The 23,336-nt window shown below is 35.8% G+C and overlaps 1 protein-coding gene and 1 pseudogene across 10 annotated transcripts in view; one reads left to right on the forward strand and one right to left on the reverse strand.

Moving 5' to 3' along the window:
- KLHL32 (kelch like family member 32) overlaps positions 1-23,336 on the reverse strand; it is a 184,215-nt gene that overhangs the window by 117,655 nt on the left and 43,224 nt on the right. The gene's annotated exons all lie outside the window — the stretch shown is intronic.
- LOC120595130 (uncharacterized) lies at positions 22,605-22,723 on the forward strand (annotated as a pseudogene).

Consider the following 23,336-nt stretch of genomic DNA (forward strand, 5'->3'; position numbering starts at 1 on the left):
AGAGAGCTGAGGATTTATAATGTGTCATTGTTCCTGTATTTCACATAGAAATGACACGAATTGAGTCCTAAAATCACAGTACGTGAATTGTTTCCCTGAATCATGTTAGCTGTCATGCAGTCACACGGTGAGTTACAACCAGTTTTAGGTTGGTGCATTATGCCAAGAAGTCGACCAACGGAATTCCTACTACATCTTCAAAGCTAAGTAGAACGACAGCTGATAGACTTTTTTAAGCACTTAAAACTTGGTGAAATATGGTCTTTTTTACCTGGAAACTATGCATAGCTTTGGAGTTGTGTGGATATGGGCAAGATGTATTGTGAATTACCATTTTATTAGAAATCCAAATGATTTTACATGTGAAGTAATTGGAGTGGGTACATTCAACCCTTATCTTTTATGACAGAGTTAAATAAAAGTAAATAAACATATTTAAACAAGCACTGAAAAGAGCAACTTGCAATGACTGCAGCATATTTAGCCTGATCCCCTACATCTTTTATATGCCCAGTGTTATAGAAGTAGTGATGTTTACAATGGCCATGAGGCATTACAGAGATTTGCACTAACTTCCGAATCAGCACAGATGACATTTTGCTCAAATTAGTGTTAATGGTCATTATCCTTTATTGCATTTTGGTTCTATCTCACACATAGAATGGGTAGTAAATCTCAGTTAATGAGACTGTTCGATTTACCACAATAGCCCATTTCCCTGATACTAAGGAGAGAAGGGTCTTGACCACAGTTGAATTGGTCTATTTACCTTCTTTATCTCTCAAATGCAAAAGCAATCTAATCCCTTTGGGCAGCTTAATGGCCTGAAAGAGTGGGATGGTCTGGTTGGAGGGAGTTTTTCCCCCTTATATGTTTTATAGCTGTTTTAATTCTTCCTTAAACAGTATAATAATATTCTCTGAGAATAAAAGATCAGGACAAACAAAAACAGTAAAATTATATTACTATAATTATAATTAGACAGCAAAAATTAGTATTTCTAAAATATCAGTTTCCCCTCACCTTAGCCATATAAAGAAAAAAACATCTTATATGCTAAAAACTGTGAAACATATTGGTTTTCCTAACATCTTCAAACATGTAGCTTGTTTATTCAAAAAATCTAGCTGTATTTCACAGTTTTGCTCTTGGCACAGTTGCTTCTTAAATTAACTTCATGGTGATAATGAGCCCTTCAAAACCAGCATGATTATGGCTTATCCTATTTCTCTTCAGAATTCGCCTCTTCCTAGATGCAGCCATATTTCAACTACTTGAGTCTTTTGGGGGAGAATGGAATGGAATGGAAAAAGAACACAAATCAAATTTTAATTTTTCTCAGCTAAAGATATAGTAAATGTATAAGCATAAAGAAATGAAGACTTTCGGGACTTTATAAAATGGATTCCATGGGAGCCATGACAGTAATGTCAACTGGTTAATAATGGGAATGCCTAAAACCACAGAAACGTCAGCCATGACTGTCCTGAATAAGCACCCATCTGCAGGGGCCAATAAGCATAAGGTCCATAGGAGCTGATCCCTCAGACAGACGACGCTCAAGCCTAAACCAATAGCATTACAGATGGGTGCACTAAGAAAACTGACCTTCTGCCCATCATAGCCATTGGCTTGGGACCAATGCAAAACTATCCTCAATGCTGGTCAACAGAGCTCGCCTCGGAGACGCTAAGGACTTTCATCCCTTCACTCTGTCACGTAAGACTCTGTACTTCCCCACTTCGTGTGTTGTGTTTAACTTGTGTGGATACCTGATTGATTTATCCGAGAAGGTTCCCCTCAATAAATGTGGCATTGTGGAAAGACACAAATGTGTTCAAGGGTGTTACTTCGGTAGCTGCTTTCCTTGCTCACAACAGTAAGTGTGAAGGCCAAAATCTGTTGCCCATCATGAAGTCAGGTTATCCATATATAGTATTTATCCTTGTCAATTGTTATGTACTCTGAAAAATAGCACCCATGCATCTGGCTTTATCCTTGGACCACCCTCTCAGATCTCTTGGCTTCTGCTCACTCCTCAAGTGCTTGTTACTTTCTAGCTTATGGTTATATCCCTTGGGTATACGTAAAGAAATCTATTCTTTTATCTTTAAACACTCTTCCTATTGAATATATTTGATAAGCCAATATTGAATGAAACTTTCCCAAGAAGAGACCTTTTGGTCTGTCCTCATAGGGCAGTCAATGGCACAATCCTGCCTTTTAACATCTTAAGGATACATTGAGACCAAACCTGGATTTCTTGCATTTTGACAGCTGTCCTAAGACAGACTTTGGGGTCTGCATAAAAGAGCGACTGAGCAGATGTGATAGAGTCTGCATGAATCAGGAGGAGTAGCTATAAAGAAAGGAAAATTTTAGAAGACAATAAAATCAGAAAAGGTTGAAAGCCTCAAGAGAAAAAGAAGAGATGGAGGAACTGCAGAGGCTGAGTGAGGGATTCTGTATCGATTAAAATGATTGGCATTCAGAGAGAATTCTGTGAATAAAACACAGAGCGGCTCTTATGTGGCTCATCAAAGGTGCGCACTGGGTGTGTTTTAAGGATCACAACTAAAACCAGGCTGAGTAGTCAGGATCTAGTTATTATGTCTGTCATGGGTGTAATGACAGATGTGCCAGCCCTGAACCATAAAGTATATATCTATACAAGCACTAAAACATGCTATGTCTGTCTCAGAATTCATGAGATCCTCACGTAAAATTTCTTATTCCTTTTCTACACAGAACTTTTTGGAAGAATGGTAAAGATTATAGTGTGGAATCACCTCAATTATCACTTATTATTCCACTCTTTAAAAACCCAACGTAAGTTAACAATCACTTAAAATTTTAACTCAAATTTCAATAATTCTTCTTTATTTTCAATGTCCTGTCTTAATGTTTTTCTTCAACATACTAATATAAAATAAGGTGTGTAAGACTATAAATATAAGATCCCAATCCAGCTGTGGAATTTCCTTCTCATCTTTCATTTTATTCATCACTTTTGTTTGACAGCTGAAAGTCAGGCAATATACACTGGAGCCACTCTCTCATTATTAGGCATATACACAGATGAGGGCAAGAGCCCTAGCTAACACACTGCTTCTTCTGACTCCATTAGTTACTAAGCAACCACTTCACTGGAACCTTCCTGATACAAGGCAGAACAGACCAGTTTAATATGAAATGTTCAGGTCATCCCATATGTTCAAGTTCACTCTTTTTGCAAACATATTTGATGTTTTGTCCATGTAGGCTACATGCAAAGTCTCTACATCTTACAAAATGGGGAGAAAAGAGTTTAATAATAATCCACAACAGTTCAAATATTTTTCAAAAGTAACTAGATAAAGAACTTCTGTTAAACCCATGAAAATGTATATATATATGTATACAATTTTAAAAGTGATATGAATCATTTGATATGAAAATCTCTCATCACTTTAGCACCAAAAGTGTCTAAATGAGACGAATAGTGGGAAGTCAATCTTTCAGGAATCCAGGCGTGTAAGCCCAGAATCCAATCAACATCAGATGGGCTAATTAAAAGCAATTGATTTAACAATCAGCTGAGCCATCCCACAGTGTGGTCAACTCATTCTGAATCACTTTTTCATACAAATGAGAAGCAGAATCAAGGCATATCTATAGACCCCAATAATTCTTTACACCAGTGTATCAGACATGCGATCAGCTGTCTTCCCCTCTTCCATAAAACATCTGTCCTTGCTCAATATGCAATTTCTAAAGGTTTGAAATTTTCATCAGCTTTATTATCCTTCGAACATGTGTTCCTGTTCTTTCAGATGAAGCTAAAGTTGACTATCACTGGGATTAAATAAACATGAGTAAAATTGTGATCTAAATAAAAGAGTGTAAAGTTGTAATTTTAAAAGCATAAATAAGATATGGCAGAAACAAAAACATATAAAGAGCTTAGCACGATGACTACATAGAGTAAATGATTAAAAAGTTAGCTATTATTATTATAAATATTTTTCTAGCTTCATAGTATTTACATTCAGTAGAAGTGAATAGGTTTAAATGAAAGAATAAAATGCATACCAGAGTTCACCATTCTCCATTCACTACAATAAACACAGTACACTCACAGCACAATAATGAAAATACTAGTCATCTGATTTGAAATGTTAATGATTTCCCTGGCACTGATGCAAATAATTTTAAAAGGGAATGTGACAATGATTCTTTACAGGCTCTCAGATTTCCATTTAAAAAGGAAATAACATTTGACCATTACCACTATGAACTGGTACTTCGCCTTGAATTGACAAAGAGAATTCTATTTTTTCTAATGACTGTGTTCAGTTAAAAGGCAATTATGAAGGCAGTTTATTTAAAAAAAACAAACAAACAAACCCAAACCCACACACCTTTTGTTGCTCACGAGGTCTTATCCCATAGAACATCTCAAATCAGCCTTCTCCTATTTATTCCACCAGTGCAGCTTCTATAAAAGGCAAACGTGTACCTAACTGTTCATTGTCAGCCAGGCAATTAATGCTTATCGAACATCCACCGGGTGTGAGGCTCTATAACAGACTGTCTATAAGATGTCAGTTTGACTGCTTAATTTGGCTTTGCTGAATGTCAAGGCCATCATTAATGGTGCTATTTTTTTCTGGCTAAATTTAAAAGCTCTTTCATGAGGCTTCTTGGTAGATATTAACTAAATGACTAATCATCAGATACAAGTTGCAGAATGCCAACATCTATTCAGACAACAGTTGATTATGGCTTAGGTGAGCAATTGAGCACATTTGCAATTGTGGGTGATTTTTGTCAATTTCTACAGCTCCTTAGAACTCTGCAGGCTTTTTTTTTTAAAGTCACCATTGCCTTAAGAAAAGTCTATTGTTGCATGTTAGGTCCCTCTTCTAAACCAGATTATGGTATTTTCAGAGTTACAAGTGGAGGGGAAGAAATCAACCACAACCACGTTATGTCCGCAACTAATTAGCCAAAGACTCTGGAACTTGTGAATAGCATGATGTCCAGTTTTCCCTAGCTCTTAATTCCCTAATGGCTTTAGGTGATTGGTTCATGTAAGACCAGGCCCGCTGGATCCCAGAGAAGAGCAAAATGTCTGCTGAGTCACAAGTCTTTGGACTCAGCACTTAAATCTCCTAACAGTACACAACCACTAAGAATCTAAGAAGTTCTATGTTGGGGAGTTGGTACAGTCATCACTCTCCTATTTTTTAACTTGACTTCAGCCTCAGCAATACCAAATTCTCGTGTGGGACGAAAACAGAGTTAGTGACCCAGTGTCTCTGAGCCATCTTTTTGATCCCTACCCCCACACCATCTATTATACAGAGAGATCTGTATGGATAAAGACAAAAATATTTTGTTTTAATGAAAATCACTTTTACTTGTGAAAGTTGAAAGAGGTGTCACTGACAGTTTTGTATTTACAACTATATCTATGGGCTCAGACATCTCTGTCACTGCTGAATATATATAATCCAAAATCCCAGAGGGGAATGAGCTTTTGCTGACTGGGCCAATAAAAAAACTAAATGGTTTTAAAAAAAACTAAATGGTGGCTTATTGTCTTTACTATTTTTTAGTTATATAAGTAATACATGAACGTCTTTTTTAAAAATTAGGTTATTGTCAAAAAAATTAAAGTCTTACTTTCTGAGAAAGTAAGATTGGAGCAAAGATCTGAAGAGGGCAAGGGAGTAAGTCAGGGAGCTATCAGGGAGATGGGAAATGCAGTTAGAGAAAACATCTGTGCAAAGGCCCTGAGGTGACAGCCAGCAAGCATGTCTGAGAAACAAGCAACGAAGTCAGTGTGATTGGAGTGAACGGAGGGAGGGCCTGATGAGGTAGGATCACGTAGACTAAGACACTGGCTTTTTATTCTGAGTGAAAGTAGAATTCATCAGAAGGTGCCAAGCAAGAGTGACATAATCTGAGTTTTGCTTTCAATAAGATCGCTGGAGCTGCAGTACTGAAATAGATTCCAAGGGATTGAGGATTGACGTAGGAAGATAAAGTAGGAAGGAAGATACTGCAAAACTCCAGGCAAAAGATGACAGTGGCTTGCACCAGGGTGGCAGTAGTAGAAGTGGTTGGAGTGTGAATATACTTCAAAAGTAGAGCTATGGGACTTGCTAGCAGTTTTCATGTCAAGAATTACTTAGCAGTTTGGGGCCCTCATTAATTATAGAGCTGCTGTTAACTGAAATGGAGAACATCGTGCAACGAGAAGGCTTCTATGGGGAAACTGAAGTTTGAACTGCACACATTGGAATTATGATGGCTCTTAAACATCCAAGTAGAGATGACGAGCAGGCCTTTGGATATATGAGTTATAGATTATGGGGGAGGGTCCTGTCGGAAGAATAAATTTAGGAGTTATCATCTGTGATGATTAATTTTATTTGTCACGAGGTACTCAGATATCCGGTCAAACATTATTCTGTGTGTATCTGTGAAGGTGTCTCTGCATGAGATTAACATTTGAATCAACAGACTGAAAAAGGAGACTGACCTCCCTAATGTGAGTGGGCCTCATACAATCAGTTGAAGGTCTAAATAGAACAAAAGGCTCAATTAAAGACAGTCTCTGCCTGAGTATGTTCAAACTGGGACACTGGCTTTTTCTTGCCTTTGAACACAAAGGAAAACATTGGCTATTCCTGAGTCTTGAGCCTTTGGTTTTCAGACTTAAACTACACCACTGGCTCTCCTGAGTCTCCAGCTTCTAAACTGTGTAGAACTTGGGACTTGTTAGCCTCCATAATTGCGTGAGTCATTTCTTTATAATAAATCTCTTTAATAAAATCCTATTGGTTCTGTTTCTATGGAGAACTCTAACACATCATTTTATATAGTGTGTGTGTGTGTGTGTGTGTGTGTGTGTGTGTGTAAAGTCATTAGACAGTATGACAGGATAATGAAAGCTGGTGTAGACAGTGAAATGCAAGGACTAGGTCCAGGCTACTCATATTTTCAAAAGATGAGGAGATGAAGCAAAATCAGCAATGATTATTGAGAAGTAGCAGCCAGCGAGTGAGAAGAAAACCTGGGAAACCAAATGCCAAGTGAAGAAAGTATTTCAAGGAACAGGAAGTATCAATATGCTGATGAGTGGAAAAAAAGAGAACTGAGAACTGGAAATTATTTGGTTTGGCTATATTTTATTCACAATTTTTGTACCTATGCTCTTAAGTGAGATATGGTCTTCATTTCTTTTGCTGCCTTTGTGTTTCGATAATAGAATTATGTTAGCTTTATAAAATGAGGTGTGTGGCTTTCCATTTTCTTCTAGACTTTAGAACAGGTTTATATAATATGGGAAAAAGCTAAGTAAAGAGTTGGTAGTACTAGCAAATAAAAAATATGGGCCTATTGCTTTTATGAAGAGATATATGGCTACTTTGACTATTCTTTAACCCAGTTTCTTGTATTTTTCTCTTTTCTTTGCTCCAATTTTGGTCATTTATATTTTCCTAGAAATTTACTCACAAAGTTTCATAGTTTATTTATATTAAGTTTATATGGTATCTCTGATAATCATTTCTCCTTTCTTCATCTTTAAATGTCACCTTTTTCATTTTTATACCCCTCAAATTATCATTTTTATGTATTGATTGCTTCTCTCACTTTTTTACAATTCTCGAATACATTTGGCCAAAGTTTGTCTAAATAATTCATATTTTAAAAGATAGCTTTAAATATTTGACATTAAAAAAACTGTTTTTGCTACTTTATAAAGACATGCTTTTATCTTTTTTTCCCAGATATTTTATTATGGTTTATTATATAATTCCAACTTTTAGAGTTGAAAGCATAGGTCATTATTCTGAGTCTCTTCTCTTTTGAAATAAATGTACCAAGGCTTGGTGAGGACACTGTGATGCACCTCTTTCATGAAGAATTTTTTGTGGTCCCAGCTGCTGGGAGAACTGTGGGAAGACAGACTTCACTAGCCAGCCTCTTCAGGGATTGCCTCAGCTACTAAGAGTGCTTTGTCCAAGGTCATGCCCCTTCCCTGGGTGCCCACACCCAATGACCAACTGGTACAAGAATATAATGTCCCAACCACCTTGGCAGAACACCGAAGTGTATTTTAGCTTCAGAGTACCTCACGGAATCAGCTGAGACTGTTGTCAGGCTTGCATCGAAGACCAGCTTCTCTTAAATTCTGCTTTCTTCACCTCCCTCCATGCTTTTGATTCCAAGGGCTCTTCACACTAAACTCTGTCTCAAGAGTCTTCGTCTCAGGGAACCCAGGCTATAATTGTCTTTCTTCAAATCCATCTTAAGAACAATGCTTTAGTATCATTTTAAATATTGTGAAATTCTGACATTGATTTTCTCTTTAACTCATGAATTATTAAGAGTGCTTTTTAAAATTTTTTAAGTGTATGGGAGATAAGATTAACTTTGTTATCGATTTTTGGTTCTAATGAGTTCCTTATGGTGTACTTACTATGTGGTCAGAATGACCTGCTTAACTATAGTGAATTGAGAATGTGTGCTATCCAGATCCTCTACATTATTATTTTTTTAATCTATAGGATCTGCCAGTTTCAGAAAAAAGAGTATTAAAAATCTCCCACTATGACTGAAAATTTGTAAATTTCTCCCTATGATCCTATTGTTTTCCTAAAATATTCTGAAGCTTTTTAAAATGGATATAGGTTCATAACTATTACCTTCTTGACAGATTACTACAGAACGTCACTTCTGTCCCTTCTAATTCTGTTCATTCTGAATTCTAGTTTGTGACATATTAATATCATTACACATTCTTTGTTAGTATCTAACTAATATATTATCTGTGGTATGTTTCTTATAAATAAAATATACTTAGATTTATATTTTTAATCAATCTGAATTCAATGGATGACTTTGAACATTTCAGATATATTGTGCCTTTCAATGGATGACTTTGAACATTTCAGATATATTGTAATTACCAAAATATTTGGTCTAATTTCTGCCATCTTATAGTGTTATTTTTCATGTGTTTTTTTTTTTCCTTTTTTCCCTTGGTCATACATATCAATGAAAAATTATAATGATTAATTATACTGATTATATCAATAACCATTTTCCACACTCACAGTTTCATCCAGTGTTGAGTCTGTTGATGATTCTGCATTAATTAAAGTAATGTGACATTATAATCTCAGGTAGTTTTATAATAGATAAAACCAAATTTTCACCTTTTCACTCACTCATAACGCAGCTCACTGTGCATTCCTAATTGGCCACCATCCACATGGTCATTTAGGGCCCAGGCTCCTTTCACCCTGGAGTTCTGCTCTTCTCTGGATCCTTTCCACTTGGCTTATAGATGGGAAAAGAGACTATGGAACAGGCACATCTGTTCATAACCACTTCATCCTATAAGTAACTCATACTTTCTATTCATACTCTCTTAGCAAAAACTAGTCATATGGCCCTACCTAAATTCAAAGAGTATTGAGAAATGATGTCCCTGGCTGAGCAGTTACTGCTAAGTGACAACTGCAGAAGGAGAGCATACATCTTTGGGGATTAGCTGGCCATCTCTGCCACACTCTTCTTTCTATGCCTTCCCGAACTATTTGGTCTATCACTACTTCAAGAATAGAAAATGCTGGCCCCTTTGCATAGCACAATTCATTTCTCTATACTCCCTGCTCCTGTCCAGCTAATCCTTGCATGAGATCCAGTGTTCTCTTTTGTGTCTGGCATTATTTGTTCCATCAGCCCCTCTCCAGGATGGAATGCAACCCATAGGTAAGCAGACCAGCTACTCTCCCAATGATAGGTCATTCCCTCTGCTGGCCTAAACCTTGGATGAGAACCCTGGAAATTCAGAAACATCCAGTTGGAATTAGCTTTGCCACCTGTCTCTGAGTTCAAGTAAAATCTTTTAGAGACAACCAGCTTGCCTCTGCTTGTTAATCCCCTAAGTGCCAAACATACTGCATGGCATAATCTATTAGGACACACTCAGGATTCTCTTCTTTGGATCTGTAAAATGAAATGTTAATTTTCTCCCCCAATTCTAGTCATGTCCACTTTAAGAACTAGATGCCGTTCCCACCTTTACTCTGATACTGAGCCATTCAGCACAGCAGGAGGCAGGTGAGCACCAGGTTGAGAACTTAGACTTTGGAGTTTAATAAATAAGAGTTCCTTATTCCTTATATGACATAGTCCAGGTTACTTTACCTCCCTAAGCCTCAGTTTTCATGAGCACAAAATGAAGGCACCTGCAAGAGAACTGCTGCATGGATTTAATGACAATATGCAGACTACCTGGCTCACAGTAGTAGGCACTCAGAATTTGTCAAATGGGTCCATAAAGTCTTTTCCTTCAAACCTTAGTAGTTCCCATGAAGTCATTTATAATTCTAGATGAAATTTTCTAATTAACTTTCTTCTTGCTTTATAATTCTATACGCTAATATATCAGCAATCAAGTATATAATCATTCTCCACCCACTTCTCTGTTGTTTTATCTTCTAAAACACAGGACTTATAATTTTACTTACTTCTTGACAATTACATCTTCAGTCTTCCAAGTTGACTTTGCTATGTTTGCATTGCCCTTTAATTTTCATTTGAAATCCTTGATAGACTGCTTACAACAACATATGATTTCACTATAATGAAAGCCAAGTCCTATTTATTTAGAACCCCAAAACTAGAAAGCCTGTTTACTCCTTTTTTCCATGGCAACATAAATGAAAACTGAAATATATATTGGACATCCTAAGGCAGGGAAAACATAAAATGATTTCTAAATCTTGAAAAAGACTACATTTCATCGGAATAGTATTAGCATTATATATGATGAATCATATATCTACACTTTACCTCATCAAACTTCATGCTTTATTATGTTAGTTTTACTCTTATTGTATTATATGTGTACAATAATCTAAACACAATGATCTAAAAAGGATACATTTTTCTTAACTAAAATTTTAACTATTGTCCAGTCACCCTGAAGAGCAATATTTAACTATATTAAAAGTATGAAGATGAAAAAATGAATCTAAGTATTTTTATGGGAATTAAGTGTGAAGACTGTTTCTTATACATTAAGATAGTTGAAAGAATAAAGGTAAAAAGACATTTTTCCTACTCAAAAGTAATATCCAAAAGCCCATATTATTAAAATTATTTTAATATTTGAGGTTTTGACTGAGAAAAATAAAAATATGTTCCATTTGTCCACTTTATAAATTATCAACATGTACTTCAAAATCTAATCAATATAAAGCCAAAGTATATGTTTATTGTTTAGAGAGAGACTTTTAAGAGGAAGATCAGTTAAAAAAGATAAAAGAAAAATGAAAAAAGAAGGAATGGTACAGAATAAATAGACAAATACATAAAAAAATCCACAAATAGCCAGATAGCAAATCAGGAAAAAAAAAAAAAAACATGTAGAAATTCGAAGAGAGTACAATGAGAGATGCACTCAGCACCTACAGTTATCCAAGCAGAGAAAAATGAGTAAATTCATATAAAAACATCTCTACCTCGGGCTCTTTTAGAATGTGCTTCCATGGCTCTGCTGCAACTATAAGCAAAATGGCATGTTGCTTCTTGAACATGAACACTGGCAAATTCATATCTTGACTCAATAACTATTAGTGCCTACTATATGCTATGCTCTGTTAGAAATGCTGCAGATTTCATAGTGAATAAGAGACAAAAATCTCTGCCCTGATGATGCTTACATGTAGAAGTGAGTTAGTCATCTACAGAATGGAGGTTTCTTTCCTCTGGAGTTGAATAACTTTTCAACTTAATTGTCATGGTCAATCATTTCCTTTAGCTTTGGTTTTGGTTTCTGGGAATGTTAAAAAAGCTTCAACCCAAATTCATGTCTCACTACAATCTTTATTAGTACACAAAAAAGCTAGAACGTTCAATATTACAATCTGTGCTATTGTAGTCCAATCCAAATTTTTGATTGTACAAACATCGTTTATACATTTGGAGCAGTAGCCCTAATATTTATATATTTATAAATTGTATACACATATTATATACCAATCTTTTATGTATATCATAAACCCCAAAGCAGAAATAAAATTGACAGAAAAATTTAGAGATAGTAAATTTTCTCCCACATCCCCAGGGCTCATCTGTACACTCAAGGGTACACAGACACCCACGTGAGAGACCACTGCACTTACATTAATTTTTCACATTTTTAAACTTTATGTCAACAAATTTATAAAATAACTCTTTATCCATTTTGACAAAAACTGTCTGTGACAAAAGGAGAAATAATCTAATTCGATAAGTCACAGCAAGTTGCAAAATTGGCTTAATTCCCACAGTTTTCTGTTTCCTTCCTTTGTCTCAGTTGATGATAAACATTTCAGTTCCAGTAATACTGAAAAATTAATATACATTCTGATTGAAGGTAGTTGTGGAACTTATATAAAAAAATTGAATAACTTCTTAATAAACACTTACACTGTTTACTAAATGCTACTTTATCCTTCCACAGAACCAAAAGGCCTTACTGGATCTTTCCCTGTTAGATCTGACGTGTGCATGTATGAGCGCACATGCGTGTGTGTCAGGAAACTTCTTATTCATAATGAAAATACTAACCAGCATTGCTGTAGATATTTTTATTCTTTTATAATCACTGCCATTTATATTCTGTTAGTATATTTTTTAAATGAGATAACAGAGCAGGTACTATATTATCCCCATTTTATAAACAAAGAAATTAAGGCAAGAAAACTGAAGTAATTTTACTAAGATAATGTGGCAAGTTAACAATAGAGAATAGATTCTAGCAAACCCCAAAAAGATCACCTAACACTAGTTCAGTGTGTTTTCTTGATAGTAAACTGCTGCAATACACTATTAAAATAGGTATCTTTTGCTATAAAACATAACTTCACGGTTCTTTTTCTCATAAAGTACCAGGAAGGTTATTCCCCACAAGAAAATGTTAAGTTTACTTTAAAAGCACTTACCATATTTCATTTTAAAGGATATGGAGATAAGTATCCTTTTCCCACAAAATTACACTGGGATTTCCACTGTTTTAGGTTACAAAACTCACTGGCCATGTACCATTTGAAGGCACAGTGATCTCTTGTAATTTACAAGGCAAAGCTGACACATTAAAAAGGGACTCCTTTTGAATTATGGTGCTGAGGAAGCAACAGGGAAAAATAATAATAACCATAACAATAATTGTTTTCTATACCAATATGTCAAATCTACCTGATTCTTCTGATATTTTGCTTTGAGATAAAGGAACCCGATTACTTCTTGTATGATGGTCCCTATAGATTGTTTAATTGCCTCTCATATCTGAGACCTACAATCCGGTTTCATTTACCAACATGCCAACATGATCAAGTGGCACCTACGAAGTCAGGGCTACAGAAATGACAGTAAGCAAAACCACAACTGAAAATTCACACAACACACACACAATACACACACACACACACACACACACACACACACACAATAACACACATCCTGAGAAAGTTCACTTCACCTTGCTATCATTAAGGTGCTTATATTAGTTTCCTATTATTGCATGATAAATTACCACAAACTTAGTGGCCTACATCAACACACATCTATTATCTTACAGTTTTGGAGGTCAGAAGTTTGAAAAGGGTTTCACTGGGCTAACACCAAGATGTCAGCAGGGCTGTGGTCCTTCTGAAGGCTCTGGGAAGAATCTCTTTCTTTGTCTTTTCCAGCATCTAGAGGCTGCAGCATCCCTGGGCTCCTGGCCCATTCCTTCAAAGCTAGCAATCACATCACTCCAATCTCTGCTTCCATTGTCACATCTTCTCTGACTTCTCACTCCCTCTTCCATCTTTTAGGGATCCTTGTGATTACATTGGGCCCAGCTGTATAATCTAGGATAATCTCTCACCCCCAGGTCCTTAACTTCATCATACCTGCAGAGCCCCTTTGTCATGTAAGGGAACATTCACAGGCTCCAGGGATTAGGATGTAGACATCTTCAGGGCCATTATTCTGCCTACCACAATGCTCATAGCTAATGGCAACCTCAAATAGAAAGTTCTCTGAGGTCCACACAACTTTGTTTTATGGAAAATTTAGAGGGATTGAAGGCACGTGGACTCAGGCTGGAGTTTGGACTCTGGTGTCAGCAGTTGTGTGATCTTAAATTATTCCATGTTGAGTAAGCTCAATTTCCTCAAACGTAAAGTTGTAACAGCTACATCTAAAAGTTACTGGAATATTAAATGAAGATAAGAAATGTGAATACACAGAGTATTGAGGCTAATAAACAAATATAGAAAATGTTAAATGAATGGCAATTTATCTCACCTTTCATGTTCATACTGTGCAGCTTGAATAACAACCATCATTTCCTTAGTAAGGGATCTATTCATTTCATGGTCAGTCCTTGTACTATTAATATTCTTTTCCACTAAAAAGTTTCAAATAATTTATTTTAAAATTTATATAACTAGAGGATTAGTCTGCAATGATCCTGATGCTTAATTTTAATTCAAGATGAAAGACTACTCTAAAATATATATATCTTTCATACTTAAGTGGGTTGAGGTTTTAGAAGAATTTATAGTTTTTAAAGTTTATGGCAAAGGAAGTCAACATTTTTCTAATTAAGAGTTTTCTTTGCCCTTTTAAAGTGACTTTTAAAAAATTCATTATGTAAAAAGGCACAGATTTTTTTTTCTTATAGCCTTGAGATTTGTTCCCACCACACATATATTTTGTGATTATTAATTGTCATCACCAATGGACTAGTGGTTACCAGAGGAGAAGAAGAAGGGGGAAAAATGTATGAAGAAAGAAGGAAGGAAGGAAGGAAGGAAAGGAAGAAAAGAAAGAGAAAGAAAAGAAAGAAAGAAAGAAAGAAGAAAGAAAGAAAGAAAGGAAAGAGAAAGAAAAGAAAGAAAGAAAGAAAGAAAGAAAGAAAGAAAGAGAGAGAGAGAGAAAAGAAGAAAGGAAGGAAGGAAGGGAGGAAGGAAAGAAGAAAGAAAAAAATGAATGAATAAATAAAGAGAAAGAACAAATTTGTTAATAGATAAAATAAAATAAAATAATAATTGTCATCACTATTAGCTTCTCTCATTCCAAGTATTAAGACATAGTTCATTTTTTCTCCTAGGTTATTTACACAAAGCTTCTTGAAACTGACTTTTGCCTACAATATGAAGGTATGGTTCACATTATTTTCAGCAACCAACTTTTGCAGTTTTCAAAGAAGACTATGTCTACCTTTCTACAAAACAAAAATTGTATTGTAAGTCCTCAAATACTGACCTAATTGAATTTAATATGAACTTGGCTAGACAAGAGATGAACACCTAGCAATGAAATCATGGCATACATGATAAACGCAGTGTCCAAATGCATCCCTCCTTCCACCCCCGCCCCCTGATACAACAACGCTCCACTGGGAATTTCTTGGTTACTGGCTAGAAATAGAATCCTGTTATAAGCAGACTTAGAATATATCAGGTATAAGAGTAAAGGTCCAGAAAATACCTCCACACATTCATAAATATTTGTGTTGCCTTGTTGGAAAATCTCCAGTGAAGAATAGGAACCCTGCCATTCAAAACTTCTAACTTGTTATCTAAAAGGCTTAGTGAAACTAATGTCTGTTTTGCTGCTTAGAAGAAAAAGAAAGAAAAAAGCCTCATAAGCACTATAGAAATGTATCTCATTCTCCTAAATTACTTCTATCAAATCTAAAAATAATTGCTATTTCCTTCTCTAAGTGGCAACGTTTGAGGTCACTTGGATCTTTTTTTCAACATTAGAAGCAAAATATAATACACACCAGGACATTAACAGAAATTTTTTGTTTAGGAAAAGACTTTTGCAGTTCTTTCTTCACTCATGCACACCAAAATTGAGGAAAGATGACGGATAAATTCTTCTATATCGAAGATAACAGGATGATATATCATCAGAAATAATTTAGGGGAAGGAAGCACTGTATAGAATATTTTTAAAATATTTGTGATGATTTGAATAATGTTCATACATTTCAAAAAATATTTGCTCTACCAATATTTACTCAGGGCTGAGTATTTGGCGAGGATGAGAAGGATGAGGGAAGAACAGGCGTATGTACAAGACCTGACTCTTCTAACACCAATCAGCCCTGTCCACCAGCCCTCCCAGAACCTACCACCACTGCTTCTGCAATCACTGCCCTTACCTCTCTACCTGTTCTGCTGCTGATATCATTGCTTCCATTATCTTTCATTTATTGATGATCTTCATGCGCTAGGAGCACGACATAGGGCGTCCTATAAATATTTTCCCCTACGCTCAATTTCTTTTTTTTTTTAAACCAGTGCCCAATCCTTTTCTTTCCCAAAAGTCTAGGGGAAAAAATCAGTAGCTTGTTTAGGCCATCTCAATTTGTTTATTTTGTCTTCGTCTGTACGGAATCAAAAAGAAGTTCTCACTTCTGTGAGCTGGAGACACAGCAGCCTCTGTGGGAGGCCCCCTGACTGACTACACTCTTCAGTCCCCATAGCTGGTATCAAAACTCATGAAAGAATGCAAATTACCTCAAAACTCTAACCTCTGTATACATTCTTAAGACACTAAGACCAAGGTCCAGAAGTCCCTTATGCACTTTTAAAACCGCTCTTAAATATGAAATCATATGATGGTATGATGCTTTGGATAGGTGTGAGCATGAAATATAGGCAGCCTTCCTTTCTACTGTCCATCAAGATCTCATTCCGCTTCCATCAAATAGGGATTTAAGTGGAAAACAAAATCAGTTCAAAACAATAAGGTAACACATACAACAAGACACATACAAATTCCCCTTTCATTAATTATAAAACAAAAGAATAACTCCCTCACATTCTTTTAAATTCCATAAACAACTTTCTAAACATTTGAAATTACTTTTACAATAATGCTGGATTGTAAATTAAGGTGGAAGCAATGACATGGCCAGTTAACTTTAAAGAAGTAACAGTAAAGAGAATTTTGAGTGCCTGGAGAGCTTGGATCATGTTCAAAGATTAAAGATTTAGGTCTCAAAAGTACAGCCTTGGTAAAAATCATTTCAAAATAAAAGAAACAATAAAATCTAAAATACAGACTAAATTGGCAAAAATTATCTTTGCTGAGTAGTTTTAAAATAATGTTGCTTTCTAACAAAATTTTGGTTTAAAAACCAAAATTCTACTTTCCTCTGCTTGGAAAATAAAAACCATTCTCAATACTAGTAAACCATCAATTTAGTATCCAGAACCTTAGTTTGCACATTTATTGTCTTATCTTATTATTTTATTTTATTATCTTATTTAATTTCCATATCAACCCCATGAAGTAAGTGACAATTCACCTACTTTTATAATTGGAGAAAATAAAACTTAGGGATACTAAGCCACCTGACAAGGACATACGCAGCCAGACAATATTTAAATAAAGCTGTTAAGAAACAGATTGGTCTCAGTCTAAAACTGTATTGCCTCTATAACTAATTCTCTTATAAAAATGTGGATGCTTTATTAGAGTACAAAATACATTCTCTTTCTTGCTCTTAAGCCGTTTAATTTATTTTTTAAATTAAGTTCTTTATGTGAAACTTTTAAAAGTGAAATTACTATAGGCAACTGAGGATACTACAGAAGCATGTCAAGAAATCAAGTACACACCAGCCTTAAGGGGTTCAGGCAGTTCCTTTAGCCCCTTTAGCTTTCAGGGGAAATGACAAGACACATCTCTTGTCTGCCAATGGCATGAAGGGGGCAGGGACCCAGGTGCCATGGTGAAAAACAACATGATAAAACATGGGTTTCAGAATTCCCAGCCTTGGCTGTGCACTGCTGCTCCACAACTTGTTAACCACAGCACTTCAGGACACTTGGCCAACCTCTTTCAGTGTAAGTTTCTTACATGTAAGTGGGAATAACTATTACATCTGTTTGGTCTAAGAATTAAATGAGACCAAATAAATAACTCACTGGCATAATGGTTGCCACAAAACAGAATGAACTGTCCTGATCTCTTCTGCTTGCCCTCCACCTCCAGGGCTACTGTAATGCTTCCCCAGTGTGGAAAGCCATCTTGGAAATTATATTGTGTAGGTAAGGTCCTCCTCTTCCAAGAAGCCTCCCAGATAACTCCAGGCCAATGTTTTCTCCATCCTTCAAAACTGCTTATTTATTCACTAATTCAGTTAGTAAAAACATTAATTATGGTAATTATACTCAAGGCACTAGGCTAGATCCTATGAGACTGAAAAAAAAATCCAATTTCTTCCCCCAGGTAGCCTACACCAAAATATTTAGAGCTATGCAAGTCAGTTACTATCATGAGCCTGGTGTTTTAACCAGGAATAAAAACATCTACCTAAAGGGTGGATACTGGTTTTTTTCATAGATATTATTATTACTATATATACACGAGTATCAAATAATCAAATTGTATACCTTAAACTTCCACAATGTTATATGACAATTACATCTCAATAAAGCTAGTTAAAAAATAAAAATAAAAATGGAATGGTGTCTGTATCTACATTGTTATCATCTGTATCAGTGTCCCTCAAAGTAGGCTGTCTTCAAACTGCTTCTTACCCACCCAAGACAAGGTAAGAAATCCCTGCCAGAACACAAATGAACTAATTCCTTCCTTTAGAAAGGCTTTCTGTAAAAGAATGCCAGTTGGACTAACAGTGTTTCATGATATGGCTGATTTACTTTTGGTAGCTCATCTGTGTGGACAGTTAACAAGCATTTCTTAGACTGGCACTGATCAATATTTTTAAGTATCATTCCTTAGATTTGGGCTTCCTTTCCTATACTCTCCTGAAACCAAATTGTTAAAGAACAGTGAACTTTTTTGCATCTTCCTTAATCTTCTACAGAATATGTCTATCTCTTGAAACCCTTTTCTTTTCTGGCTTTAATTAGAATGAACATGCTGGTTACCTTTATATATATTTGATGCTTCCTTTTTTGTCCCTTCAGCCAGCTTCTCATTCTTTTTCTGTCACCTGAGTGGAGGCATCCTCTAAGTTCTAACCACAGACATTTTTTGTTGTTGTTGTTTTTCCTTCCCGGCATGTAATCTCATATATTTCAGAGGTCTCAACCTTCACCTCTTGTGCAAAAGCTGCAGTGGGGATATTTCTTGTATGCTTTGCAACATTCAGCACAAACTTTTTTGCATATACTGAATGTTCAGTAAATGTCGACAAAATTAAAAAGTTGTGAACCATGTGTACCATTTGGCATTACTATCGGCCATGAAGTTAATCTGTTCTTACCACATTAAGAATAAAAAAGCGCCTTGATTTGTGAAGTAGCAATAGCTACTGTATTAAAAATATCAAATAAAATTAAATATTAAAACTAAATAAATTCTAAGAAAATTAAAATAGATATGTTTAAAAATATTTAAAATAAAAAATATTTAAAATAAAAAATATAAATTATTTTATAGCTGCATAGAGTAAAATAAATTTATCATTAGAAAAAATATAGCACGGATAAAATGGTCCTAATATTAGATTTTTAACTTTTGCTATTGTCACAAATTCTGTTTCAAAACTTAATCAAATACAGTGAAAATAGATAACTACAACCATCAAACAAATTATTTCCGTGATGGTTTTGCTATCAAAACTCAAACAAAAAAAGGAAACACACATTTCAAAAACATCATACATTTGAATCACTTTCCCATATTCTTCTTAATCTGTCCTTTAGTCTTCTTAAACTTTCTTAGCACCCTCACCCCAGGGTCTTCAAAGCCAAAAAAATCTTTCACTAGCCATACTCTTTATTCCTAACAGACATCTCTCTACTGTTTAATTATTTCTATGAACAGATTTTATAAAATTGAATGTTAAAGCAAATATTCATTTGATGGAAAATAATGATCAGTTTGCCATATAATGCATAACTCAAATGAACTATAAGAATGATACTCTGAGGCCTCTATGACTGACAATATGAAACACAAATGCTGGGGAAAGGAAAGAACATAGCAGTGTGCAATGATCTTGATTTGTGAAGTAGCAATAGCTTGTAGCTATTCTTGCATATTTATGCAAGAATTAGCAATGCTGCTATTTCAGCATAAACAGCCAATAGCCACAGAACTCAGCAGTGCTTGTTTGGCCTCAAGCAAAGTAATTAATCACAGGACAGGACAGTGTAAGATCAACTATGGAAAATATTGAACATCATGGGATTTAATTTTAGTGATATTCATGCACCAATAACTGCACAGTAATGTTTAACCATGTAGGACAGTAGTATATATTTATGTGCTAATACTAACATTAAAAAGATACACTAAAAATAATTACCATATGTATTGAGGATTTGGGAGCTCTTTTGCCATTATTTTTATTCTTTTTTTTTTCTGAAAAGGAGATTAGTTGGAAGTTACCACCAACTAAAATTCAATTTGGGGGGGGACCGTACTAATCAGAGTGTGACAACATTCCTGAAGAACAAGTGAGTGAATCCTAATTACAGCCCTGAGCCCAGTGACTGCTCGGAACACACCCTGTGGCAGATGTGACTAAATGGCAGGCAAAAACTATTAAAAGTCCTTTAATATTCATATAGCATTTGATGGTTTACAAAGTACATTCATTTCTATTCTTAATTTTATTTTTAAAGCTTTACTGGAAGCATATTGGGGGCTCGCAGAATTGATGGAGGCGGAGGAGCAGGCTAGGAATAAAGGCAGGAGGCTGCAGGCTTGGCGGCTGGAAGCAAAATAACTGTCAATGTTATGATGTTTATCTTTAATGTGATAAACACAATATGTCTTATACATACATGATTTCTGAGAATCAGAAATGTTAATGAAGAGTCTGTGAATGAAGAGTCCACCAAATAGTAGATAGCAGAAAATCAATAATGATCTCATTTATATTTCAATTGTCAGCAGTGCTATTACTTTCAAGTCTTCACGGGAAACTTTCTCATTTCCTGAGACAAACTAATGTATTAAACAGACAGTACATATAATAGGTATTCCTAGGAAGAGATTCTGAGGAGGGGATTGGTGAGGCCCCAAACACATGGCACTGCAAGAAACTGTTCCAATCAGACTGCAACAGAGGAGAATGAATATTGAAGGTTTGTGGGGTGCCAGGCACTGTAGTTTGCATTGGGGATGCAGTCATCCGAAAAGAAAAAAAGGCCTTGGCTCCACCCCTCCAGAGAACTTAAAGCCCTCACATTAAGTCTTCCTCGCTTGCTCCCTCAATGGCACAGCTTCCTTCAAAATGACTCGTAGCTGCTTTTTCCCCAACACCCTCCATACCGCAAAAGAATGGTGCATGTGAGCATCCCTCTGCTCCCACTATCACTGACCCTCAAGCCAGGAGCCTCTCTCATTCTTAAGTCTTTCTTCTCCCTCTCCATCCATGGCAACATCATCTGGATCCTACCTACTATGTCCCACCCATTCTATCATCTCCAAACCATGCCTCACACACATCGTCGTCAATCCAGCCATCTGCTCCTAACTTAGGTCAGTGAAGCAAGGCCTTCATTGGCTCTTACTGAACAAGTCTTCATGCCCCTGGTATGAATTATTTAAATTTGGACCTCCTTTTATTTTTAAAATGGAGATGATGATAATAATAATAATAATACCTAATTTACAGGTTTATTTAGAGGACAAATGAGTTGATACACATAAAGCACTTAGAATCTAAGTGCCCACGGCACAGTACATACTCAGTTAATAGTAGTTATGCTTATTGTTATTATTGATTGAGAATACCAAGGAGAGGAAGAAGATAAAAACAAGGTTTAAGCCCCAAAACACTGCCCCAAACTCCTAATACCAATTACACTATAGTGCAATTATTTGTTCACTCAATCTATCTCCTACCAGACTATGAATTCACTCTGTGTCTAGAAAATAGAAGGTACGTAACAAATGCTTGTTGAATTTAAAAAATATTACTTCTACTTATATACTCATTTAATAGCCTTTTATGGAATTTTAATCAAATAATAACTGGAGAGATGATTATAAAAATATATGAAACATATTTTTTTATCATGGGCATTAACGTCAAAAACTAGAGCACATTCAAAAGCAGAGCACATGAAAGCTCTAATGGAAAATGGTGCTCAAATATTTAACTTTCCAAAATGTTATATTTGAATCACTTTACCATCACATATGCAAAGCTATGTTAAGCAGTGAAGACATCTGCTTCCTTGGCCAGAAGTGTAGGCGTTCGTGGAGATTTAGGATAGAAATAGCAAATGTTAAACAACAGCCTCCAGAGCTACAGAGTGGCCCACAGCCCAGGGCTGCCCACGCTGGGGCTGGCAACTTTGGTGTCCCCACAGTCAGAGGGGCTACCATATGGCAGAGGGTATGAGGCAGACTCATGCCCCGCTCTCACATACACACTCTAGATATGAGGCCCCTAACTTCTCCTGCTACCACTGGTTCAACACTTCCTCCTTCAATTTTATTCAACAGTAGTTTGATAAACTTCACTAGTCCTCAGCTAGTCAGAGTCTCTCTCAGAGAAGCTACTGGTGAAAGGGGCTATAATGCATGATACATAATATTTCCTTAAAATGTTTTTTCTAGTCTACAGCCATGCTAACCTGAACAAGCCCGATCCCATCTGATCTCGGAAGCTAAGCAGGGTCAGGCCTGGTCAGTACTTAGATGGGAGACCACCTAGGAAGACCAGGTGTTGTAGGCGTAAAAAAATAAAAAAAATAAGAGATTGTGAGCTGACAAGGTCCTTGCAATCAGTGAAGCCAACCAAGGGTTGCCTCACCTAAAAAAAGTTTTTCTTTCTGATTTTATTAAGATATAATTGACATGTAACGTGTAAGTTTAAGGTACACAATGTGATGATCTGATATATGTATATATTGCAAAATGACTGCCACAATAAGGTTAGTTAACACATCCATCACCTCATTTTTCTTGTGTTTGGGGTTAAGAATTTTAAGATATACTCTTTTAGCAACTTTCAAGCCTACAATATAGTACTGTTAACTACAGTCACCATGCTGTACATTAGATCCTCAGAACTTAATCATTTAAAAACTGGAAGTCTGTACCCTTTGCCAACATCCATTACCCACTCCCCAGTCTCTGGCAATTACCATTCTATTCTCTTCTTCTGTGAGAACATACAGTATTTGTTTTTCTCTCTGACTTATTTCACTTTGCATAGTGCTCTCATAACTCATCCATATTGTTGCAAATGTCAGTATTTCCTTCTTTCTCATGGGTAAATAATATTCCATTATATATAAATAAACATACACACACACACGCATCACATCTTCTTTGTTCACTCATCC

Source organism: Pteropus medius, unplaced genomic scaffold (assembly GCF_902729225.1).
Source record: "Pteropus medius unplaced genomic scaffold, Ma_sr-lr_union100, whole genome shotgun sequence".
In the NCBI taxonomy this organism is placed as follows: Eukaryota; Metazoa; Chordata; class Mammalia; order Chiroptera; family Pteropodidae; genus Pteropus; species Pteropus medius.